Here is a 10,954-nt window from a genome sequence, read left to right on the forward strand (position 1 = left end):
CTAAACATGTCTACCTGGAAGTAGCTTCAGTTGCACTTGGCCAAGCACAGGAGCAAGGGGGTGGGGAATTCTTTTGTTTTCAATATTCATTGAGCGCAAGAGTGGGGAGAGCCCGGGCAGACAGTCCTGTATCTTTGCAACTGCTCTGCTGAGAATGTGCGCTGGCTAAACAGGCTTACTCTGAAGTAACTCTCTCCAATTGCACTTCACTGAGTGGAGGTGGGAGTGGTGGAGAGCAAGCCTCAAGCCAGTCATTCCCCCCCCTTTTTTTAAATTATTTTTTATTCTAAAATTTTGTATTTGTATATACACATATATCTATACATTCCATATCAATTCAGATACAAATTACAAGTTTCCACCATGAGTGGAATCCACCCCACCCCCTAATATTGCCATCCTCCTATCCACTCCAAATGTCTGTATATAATAACGGGGTTGATCTCCCCTCTTCTTCTTTATTCACAAAGTCAATAAACTTCTTCCAGACCCCCACAACTTTATCTTCGCATAATTGTCCTCGCACTTTCCTCATTTTTTCTGTCAATTTTTCTAGAAGGACTCGACCAAGCCATTCTGAAACTGCGCTGTTACGCAAGTGTGAAGGTGTGCTTTTATGAAGGTTCGCAGAGCCTTACTGATTTCAAAAGCTGATGGCCCCCAAATGAACCTCATCCCACCGAGAAGGGCTGGAGACAGGGGAGAGCTGCCTGCTGAACATGCCTATTTGGAAGTCACTTGTCCTCCATGGCACCTTGCTGAGCAGGCGGGAGGGGGGAGGTGTGCAGAGCAAAGCCACCACTCATTTGCTGCCCCACACCTACGCAGTTCACAATGTTCATTTCTACTCGTGGGACTCCACCCACCCAACCTCGAATGAATGCAGCTTCAGGTGCCATTTGCCCCATGCAAGCGGGTATTATTTTAATGTATAAATCATTTTATTGGCTACAGTTTGCCAGGAGGAGAAATTGAGATTTAAATGCAACCACTTTAAAAACGGCTGCCGTGTACATACAGAGCTTCATCACACCAGAGTTATACTGTGCAATCACTGCGAATTGTGTGCAAAGGACTCCCAAGTTTTCCAGTTTATCATCTGCTTTGACTGTGAAGTACTCCCATGCAACCTGCTTTAATTGTGCTTTAAAGCCAAAAGAACCAACCTATTTTGCTACCTCTTTAGGAGCGAATCATTTGCTGTTTTCCAAGCGACCACTGGGGGTGCAGGAGGAGGATTTGATATGTTTAAAGTACAAATTAAACAAATGCTTACATCTGTGTAAGTTTTAAAGATAAAGACATCAAAATTGGCACAGTAGTAGATATTAAGGAGAGCTTTAAGCATACCAAATTTGAATCGGGTTGGGTCATCCATTGATTTTTTATGATTTTTTACATTTCCCCCCTTAAACCCTTTTCCTGGTATGCAAAGGATCTTAGGAGCGCTGCCGCCTGGGGTGTGATTTAGCTAACAACAATGACAACAATGACAGCTTTATGCTGTAGGGGATAATTCGAGGGAAACAGGTACGTGGGATGCAGCCTTCAGCCTGAGCCCACCTTCTCATTGCCATTGTCATCAGCTGCTCTTTCTCATCTTCCTCATTCCAATTATTAGTACTACTTGCTTGCTTGACAGGTGGAGAGCCAGCGAAAAAGTCGCCTGGGGAATCTACGGCATCTTCTGCTCCTCCTTCTCAGCACCGCTATTCTCTGGTCCAGAGCAAGAGGGAGAATGTAATGGTGAAGAGGAGGAGCAATTCCAGGGGGCTCTTAGCTTGGGAAAAAGGAGGCTAAGGGGAGACACGATAGAGGTGTACACAATTATGCATTGTATGGAGAATGTGGATTCTCCCTCTCTCAAAATACTACAACCCAATGGGGTCATCCCATGAAGCTGATTGGACAAATAAAAGGAAGTACTTCTTCACACAGCTCATAGTTAAATTATGGAATTCACTACCACAAGATGTGGTGATGGCCACCAATTTGGATGGCTATAAAAGGGGGTGGATAAAATCAGGGAGGCGAAAGCTATCAATGGCTACTAGCCCTGATGGTTGTGTGCTATCTCCAGTATTCGAGGCAGTAAGCCTGTGTGCACCAGTTGCTGGGGAACATGGTTGGGAGGGTGCTGTTGCACCATGTCCTGCCTTGTTGGTCTCTGGCCAATGGCTGGTTGGCCACTGTGTGAACAGAGTGCTGGACTAGATGGACCCTTGGTCTGATCCAGCATCAGGGCCTTTCTTATGTTCTTGCCAGTGGGCCCCTGCTGGGGGAATAGGCCCTCAGCAGGTGCCCAACCATGCCCACCTTTGATGCCAGCCCTGACGAGGGCATAACGTTCTCACATCTGAGTGCGAAAAAGGCTGCCAACTTTTTCATTGGCTCCTGCTCCCATGCCTTTAATGGCAGCTCGATTTGCACTCATGAGCAGGTGGTGAACGTGAGCTCCATGTTGCAACATGGTTGATTGCTGACTTCTACTGATCAAGGCGCACAGTATGGTGCTGCTGGGTTTTTTTTTTTAATTGCTTTTGTGCAGTTATAGACATAGAACTGTCCTCGGTAATGCCCTTAAGAAAATATGGCACATCTGCTGGCAACCCGGAGAAAAATGCTTGAGTGGTGGCAGGGATTTGCTGCACTTCCCTGGGCCAAAATGGGAAATGAGTGCTGATGGAATGTCATTGCAATGCTGAATTGAGTAGCTGCCAAGTGCATTATGACGGCCACTGCGACGCTGACACCTGTCACTGCCAGTATGTTATTGCTACCCCACAACCAATTCACTGCCAGACGGCTTGCTGGGCCATCCTCACTGAAGCGCTGGTGGAGCTGTTAATAGCTTCCTTCTCGCATTGCTAGAGTGTTGCTGCACTCCTTTGCAACTTGCTGATCCACACACAAGTATGTTGTTGCTGTGGGGACATACATGTCTTTTAAAGCTCAAGGAATAAAAAGGGGGGGATTAGTTCATTATTATTCCTTTTCTCCAGGCATCTTAGAGACTTTGTTATTAGATTTTTATGGCTGTTCTACATTTTTTTATATTTATTCCTGTGCTGTTTGTGATTTTGTATTGTATCTTTATCTCCCCCCTTTTTTCTTATTATAACACTAGCTGGTGTTGCCAGGTCCCTGAATAATGTGTATTTGATAAATAACAAATATCTCTGTGACTTATTCATCTTTAAGTTGGAAGGAGATTTTTATTTCGGCAAGCAGCGTAGGGAAGCGGCTCTGTGTAGCTTCAAATGTTGAACACTCAGTCCTTGAGAAATAGATTCTTATATTATTATACAAAGTGTTTTCTCACAATGGCCACCAAAAGCCGATATGTCAGGCCTACCACCCAAGGCATGATGGGAGTTATAGGTGTAAACCTATGTTTTTTTATTAAACTCTTTAAAAATACTTAAAACCAAAAATATGTATGTGGTTTTGGATTTTTCTGGTACAATGTTCAGCCAGACCTATCAGTGTGCCAAATTTCAAATTTCTAACTCATCTGGAAGTGGATAAACATTTCCGGACATAGAAACCCACACACATCTGCCGCGACACAAGCTCTGAACAACAGGCCAGGCCACAGACACTCCCTGCTCAAGCCAAGCACCACTGCTTGATACACCTGAGGCAAGGGACAAACACCGCCTTTCTCCAAACTATGTGGAGAAAGGGGTTAAATGGAGAAGGATTTCAAAAATAAAATAATGCGCTGTGAATTATATGTGCTGAGGTGGATTATTGTCAGAGTGAGTGCTAAATGAATAAACTTCAGATGATAAATGCCAAACAGACACGTGGGATTTTTGTGGTAGTTAAAACAAAATAATTAAAATTTATTTTAAAAGTTCACAAGCTTTGTTTCAAAATAAAACAATTATAAACCTTTTTAAAACCTCTCATCCAATCCTTTCACCCATTCACATACACACTTTCCTGTCACACACACATTCACTCTTGAATTTTATTATCAGTATTGTTTATTTTACACAAACTGTCTATCTGCACACCCCACTCAAAAGACACCACTCTCTATACTGAACCTCCAACTCTCCAGAACCCAAGTACTCTACACACAGAGAGCTAAAGCACTAAAGGCTAAAGACTCTAAGAGTACCTAAAAGTCTTCCTCAATCCCCTCAGTCATTCCCTTGTATATCACTCACCCCATTCCTCAGACATTCTAACTCCACCCAGTCAGGTCAACATTCTAAGCACCCCAGACTTACCAAATTCAGACATACATTAGGGAACTGACTTGTGGGGTGTAACGGCACAACATCCTTTCAGCTTTATAGGTTATATATAACCTATATAGGTTATATATATATATAGGTTATATATATATAACCTATATATATATAGGTTATATATATAAAGGTTATATATATAACCTTTATAGGTTATATATTTATATCCCACCTTTTTTTACCTTGCACAGAACCCAAGGTGGATTACATAATCCTCCTCCTCTCCATTTTATCCTACAACAAGAAACCTGTGAGGTAGGTTAGGAAGAGAGTCAGTTACTGGCCCAAAGTAGGGTAACCATGTGAAAGGGAGGACAGGGCTCCTGTATCTCCTGTAACAGGTGTAAAGAAAAGGGAATTTCAGCAGGTGTTATTTGCATTGGCTGCCTATACACTTCCGAGCCCAATTCAAGGTGCTGGTTTTAACCTATAAAGCCCTACATGGCTTGGGACCACAATACCTCCATCAGGTATTGATGGAGACATCAATACCTGATGTCTCCCGACATGAACCTACTCGTACACTGCGTTCAACATCTAAGGTCCTCCACCGAGTGCCTACTCCAAGGGAAACTCGGAGGATGGCAACAAGGGAGAGGGCCTTTTTAGCGGTGGCCCCCCAATTATGGAATGATCTCCCCGATGAGGCTCGCCTGGCGCCAACATTGTTATCTTTTCAGTGCCAGGTCAAGACTTTTCTCTTCTCCCAGGCATTTAACAGCATTTAACAACATTAAGTTTGTTTGTTTGTTAACGGACCCCAGAACTGTTGTTTTTAAATGGATACTGTTGTTTTTATACTGTTTATGTTTTTTGATGGTTTTAAATTTTGTATATTTTTTAATGTTCACTGTAACTTTTGTAAACCGCCCAGAGAGCTTCAGCTATGGGGCGCTATATAAATGTAATAAATAAATAAATAAATATGCATACAGCACCTGGTGAAATTCCCTCTTCATCACAATAGTTAAAGCTGCAGGAGGCCTGCCGTCTTTTGTATCTGGTCACTCTAGTATAGCTCCTGCAGCTTTAACTGTTGTGATGAAGAGGGAATTTCACCAGGTGCTGCATGCATACAAATGACACCTGCTGAAATTCCCTTTTCTTTACAACTGTTAAAGATACAGGAGCCCTGTCCTCCTTTTCGTATGGTCACCCTAGGTTGAGGTTCCCTCTAGAATGGTGTGGGATGATGAACAGAGGTCAGGTGTGGAAGAGGGGAATAAGCAGCATCCAGCAGAAGCACAAGCTAAAAAAAAGGACAAAAGAGGACACCCTTTCCATAGAATTTACAGATGCTAATTGATGTGTATAGATGCAAATTTAGAAATAATTATGACAATTTAAATAGGAATATAGTACAACTCCCCACAGCATGGAACACTGCAACCAGGTGACCCATGTGCTGCTGTCCAGGTGCTGACCTTTGACTGGGCAATGTCAAGGCCCAGATCTTCCTTCTCATGGTTTAGCTTTAAACCAGACTTGGACTAGACACAAATAGAGGACACCTTCAAAAGAGAAGATAGTCGTCTGGAGGTCCTTCAAACAGAGGACTGTTCTCTGCAAAAGAAGACACCTGACTGCCCCCAGGGCTTCTGCACCTTTAATAGTTCTGTGGAAGAATGAACTCTCATGACAGAAAAGTTTGCCATATAGCAGACCCTGTTTAACATAGAGACGCCTTGCCCTCCTCTATCTCCAGGGCAAACACACTCCCTGGGAGGGTTGAACAGAGGCTGAAACACATTCTGCAAGGCTGCCAACTTTTTTTACTGGGTCCTGCTCCTGTGCTTTTAGTGGCAGCTCAAATAGCAGTCATGAGAAGGGAAGAGTGTTGATTTACATACTGCAAAAAGGTACACTCACAGTTCTAGTTGCTATTAAAGGCACAAGAGCAGGCCAAGCCGGATTTTTTCTCTGGTCAGTTGGCAACCTAGCATTACAGCTTTATGTGTTGAATTGAGCTGGGTGTGTGAAGTTGTGAATATGGGGTCCCTCTTTCTCTAATAAAGCCTCGTGTGGCACAGAGTGGTAAGCGGCAGTTACTGCAGCTGAAACTCTCCCCACAGCCTGAGTTCAATCCCAGCGGAAGCTGGTTCTCAACTTCTCAGGCAGCCGGCTCAGGTCGACTCAGCCTTCCATCCTCCCAAGGTCGGTAAAATGAGTACCCAGTTAGCTGGGGGAAAGGTAACTGCGACTGGGGAAGGCAATGGCAAACCACCCCGCTACAAAGTCTACCAAGAAAACGTCAGCGAAAGCAGGCGTCCCTCTAGGAGTCAGTAATGACTCAAGTGCTTTGCACGAGAGGTTCCTTTCCTTTCCTTTCTTTCCTTTCTCTAATGGTGGCAGCATGATATGTGTGTGTGTGTGTGTGTGTGTGTGTGTGTGTGTGTGTGTGTTAAATGGGAATGCGGAGATTTGGCCTCCTCTCCCACTAGTCTGTCTGTGCCTAAAACAGGCACAGTGCAAGTGAGTCAGAAGCAGCCTTTTGCGTGGCTGTGCAATGTGACTGCCGGGTGAGCTCTCGAAGGCATCATGCTCTCTGGAGGCACTCAGCCTCCTGCCTTCTCCTCCTTCCAACACTGCTGCTTCAATGCATATTATTTATGGCAAAGTGATGGTGGTGGATGAAAGCAGAATAAGCCATGGAACAGCAACTCCTGCTCATGCATACACTGGTCACTCTAGTAGAGCTGCAGGAGCCCTGCCCTCTTTTGTATCTAGTATAGCTAGAGCGACCAGATACAAAAGAGGGCAGGGCTCCTGCAGGGAATTTCACCAGGTGCTGCATGCATACAAATAAAACCTGCTGAAATTCCCTTTTTAATGCAACTGTTGAAGACGCAGGAGGCCTGTCCTCCTTTCCATATGGTCACCCTATCTTAGAGCACAAGAACACGTAGATTGTGTGAAAGAGACCAGGGCTTTGAGGGATGGACCGCAGCTCAGGGAGAGTGTATGTTTTACATGTGGCTTCAATGCCTGGCTAAAAGGTCTTGTGGGGTGGGGTGGGGAAGAACCCCTGCCTGAGCCCTGGGCAGACCACTGCTAGTCAGTGTAGACAATCCTGGCAGGGGTACTTATGAAATTTGCCCCATCAAGTTTTTAAAAATAGATTTACATGTTCCATAACTCTTGGAACTGAACAGGGACCTGGATGCGATTTGTGGTTGGAAAGCCGTCCATTCCTGGGCTCATGATGTGTTCCATGAAACGAAACGAAGAATGGTGTCCGTTCCCTTGCACGCGTTCGAAAACTGCGCAAAGAAGACTGCATACATTTCTAAAAAGCACACAGGCAGACTTCAGTCAATGGGCGCATGCATATATATTTTTTAAAAAAGTACATTTGAAAAGTGCACACAAAAATAGGTGCAGTGTGTGTGTGTGTGTGTGTGTGTGTGTGTGTGTGTGTGTGTGAACCCACCCACCCAGATGCAGAACGCTTAGTCCCTGCCAGTGTGCCCTCCTCATCACAGCTCTAGAACAGCTTTCTCCAACCTGGTGCTCTCCAGATGTGTTGGACTAGTTGTCTTCCAACATATCTGGAGGCCACTAATTTGGAGAAGGTTATTGTACAAGTTTTGCTGTTCTACACCAGAATCTGGTCACCCTCAATGTTACGAGAGACCGCAGCAGCAGTCCACACTAGACCAGCCAATCAGATCTGTGGTGCTGGGAGAGGGAGGCTTGAACTCTTCTGCACATGCCAGCTTCCAAAATGAAATTGCTGCCACCTCCCAGAAACTATTTGGCCCACTGGCTCCCCCATGGGCAAAGAGCAGCTTTTGAGAAAGGGGATTTCCATCAGGAAATGAGAGCCAGTGTGGGGTAGTGGCTAAAGTGTGGGACTGGGAGTCTGGAGATCCGGGTTCTAGTCCCCACTCAGCCATGGAAACCCACTGGGTGACTTTGGGCCAGTCGCAGACTCTCAGCCCAACCCACCACACAGGGTTGTTGTAAAGATAAAATGGAGAAGAGGATTATGTATGCAGCCTTGGGTTCCTTGGAGGAAAAAAGGTGGGATATAAATGCAATAATACATACATACAGTATATACAGGGGAAACAGTTAACCTCCATTTCCTCCCCAACACCAGTTTTATGCACACGCACATGCACACACTCACACACTATAGATGCTATTAAACTTTGTAAAAAAAAAAAAAAACCAAAATAAAAAGCAACAGTGGGAATTCCATGTTTGGATCTCCCACTACCAGGACTAGTTTGGGCTGGGGTGGAACAGAGCATGCTTTGCATGTCTAATTGCAGGTTCCATCCCTGCAATCTCTAGATGAAGGATCTCAGCAAGAAAGGCACGCCCTGCACCCCGCCCGATCACCCACCCGAAACCTTGGAGAGCTGCTGTTGGACAGCATCATGCTCAATGGTCCAATTGGGCTGACTCAGCATAAGGCAGCTTCTTGCATCTAGTTCTCCGTGGCAAAGTTGGGCTGCTGACAGGCTGTAGGAACCTAAGAAGAGCCGCCCTGGACCAGACCAAAGGCCTACCTAGTCCTGCATTCTGTTCCCACCGTGGACAACCAGATGTCCCAAGGGAAGCCCCCAAGCAGGAACCAGCAGCACCTTCCCACCCAAGTTCCCCAGCAACTGGTCTACTGCAGGCAATCAATGTGTGTGCTAGGGTGCCAAGTGCCCTACTTTACAGAGGGCAGTCCCCTATTTCGGAAAGCTGGCAGAGGACAGTCTTAAGGTGTCCTCTGCTTGAAGGGCTGTTCAGTCCAAGTCACAGTTAAAGGTAAATGAGCCAGCAGGGGCCTTGAAGTTGCCCATCAACAGTTCACACCTGGACAGGGGCCAGCACACAGCTCACCTGGTCATTTCCTTCTGCAATGGTGAGATGGCTCTTCTTTCTATTTAAATGAGAGCTGTTCATTCTAAAATGGCATCTCAGCGTATAAATTGGCATATACAAGTGCTATGCAAATTGCTGCCCTCTTTTGCGGCAATGCGTAAGTGCCCACCCTAGGTGTGCCAGCACTCAGTAGATGCCTGTAAGCAGCTAAAATCTCTCCCCCACCCCCCCACCATTCTGGCTTTTTTTCTCTTCCTAGCACAGGGATCAGAATATGGGATTTCTCTCTTTTTGTGGAACAATTCAGCTTCTTTGAGCTGCAAATGCATCTGAGTTATTTTTAAAGGTGCGTCAGCTTCTACGTCTGCAGCAGCAAGAGAGAGGCATCAATGGGAGTAGCCCTGGCTCAGGAGGGCTTTATCTGGCAAAGTGCCCAGGCTGCTTTGGGTGTGGAAGTGGGACTAGGGTGTGTGTGTGGGTGTGTGGGTGTGTGGGTGTAAGAGAGTGAGTGTGCTGGGAAGAGGCAGGGAGAGAAGCACACACATAGGACCAGAAAAACAGAATTATATTTTCTATGCTGAGAATTAGATTTTCTATTGGTTATTTTTTCCTCGTCTTACTACATTAAAATTATTCTTTTATTATTATTGTTTACTGTTCCTACATCCAGTTCTGGGCACCACCCTTCAAGGCCCTGGTTAGGCCTCATCTAGATTATTGCGTCCAGTCCTGGGCTCCACAATTCAAGAAGGATGCAGACAAGCTGGAGCGTGTTCAGAGGAGGGCAATGAGGATGATCAGGGGTCTGGAAACAAAGCCCTATGAAGAGAGACTGAAAGAACGGGCCATATTTAGCCTGGAGAAGAGAAGATTGAGGGGAGACATGACAGCACTCTTCAAATATTTGAAAGGTTGTCACACAGACGAGGGCCAGGATCTCTTCTCAATCATCCCAGAGTGCAGGACATGGAATAATGGGCTCAAGTTACAGGAAGCCATATTCTGTCTGGACATCAAGAAAAAATTCCTGACTGTTAGAACAGTATGACAATGGAACCAGTTACCTAGGGAGCTTGTGTGCTCTCCCACACTAGAGGCCTTCAAGAGGCAGCTGGACAGCCATCTGTCAGGGATGCTTTTAGGTGGATTCCTGCATTGAGCAGGGGGTTGGGCTCGATGGCCTTATAGGTCCCTTCTAACTCTATAATTTTAGGGACTGTTGTTTGGTATTGTGGGTTTGCATCTTTTAATATATTGTATGATGTTATAATGTCAGCAATTTGTAAGCTGCCTTTAAAAAACAAAAACAAAATGGCAGGCGTGACGTTCTCTCCGAGGTCGTCGCAGCAGCATGTAAACAGAGGGGGAGATCAGGTGAGCTGTTTGCTGGCTGTGTGCAAGCGGCCTGCCCTCCCAGGGAGTGCATTTGCCCTGGACATAGAGGAGAGCATGGCGTCTCTACGTTAAGCAGGGTCTGCTACATGGCAAGCTTTCCTGTCTCAAGAGCTCATTCTTCTACAGAATTATTTATTATTATTATTATTATTATTATTATTATTATTATTATTATTATTATTATTATATTAAGATTTATATACCGTCCATAGCCAAAGCTCTCTGGGCAGTTTACAAACGCACTCCCTGCGAGGGCAGGGCTCTAGCACCTGCTGAAATTCTGTTTTTTATGCAACTGCTATAGATACAGGAACCCTGTCCTCCTTTCCATATGGTCACTCATACTGAAGTGCACTGATAACTGTTACAGCACAGGACACATTCCATAGACCGCTTTCATAGTATTATTTCCTGATTTGTATTCCACATTCATAATGATTTGACAGAAGGTGTAGATCTGGCCTAAGTGAAGCTTG

The sequence above is a fragment of the Elgaria multicarinata genome, chromosome 9 (assembly GCF_023053635.1).
Source record: "Elgaria multicarinata webbii isolate HBS135686 ecotype San Diego chromosome 9, rElgMul1.1.pri, whole genome shotgun sequence".
Classification (NCBI taxonomy): domain Eukaryota; kingdom Metazoa; phylum Chordata; class Lepidosauria; order Squamata; family Anguidae; genus Elgaria; species Elgaria multicarinata.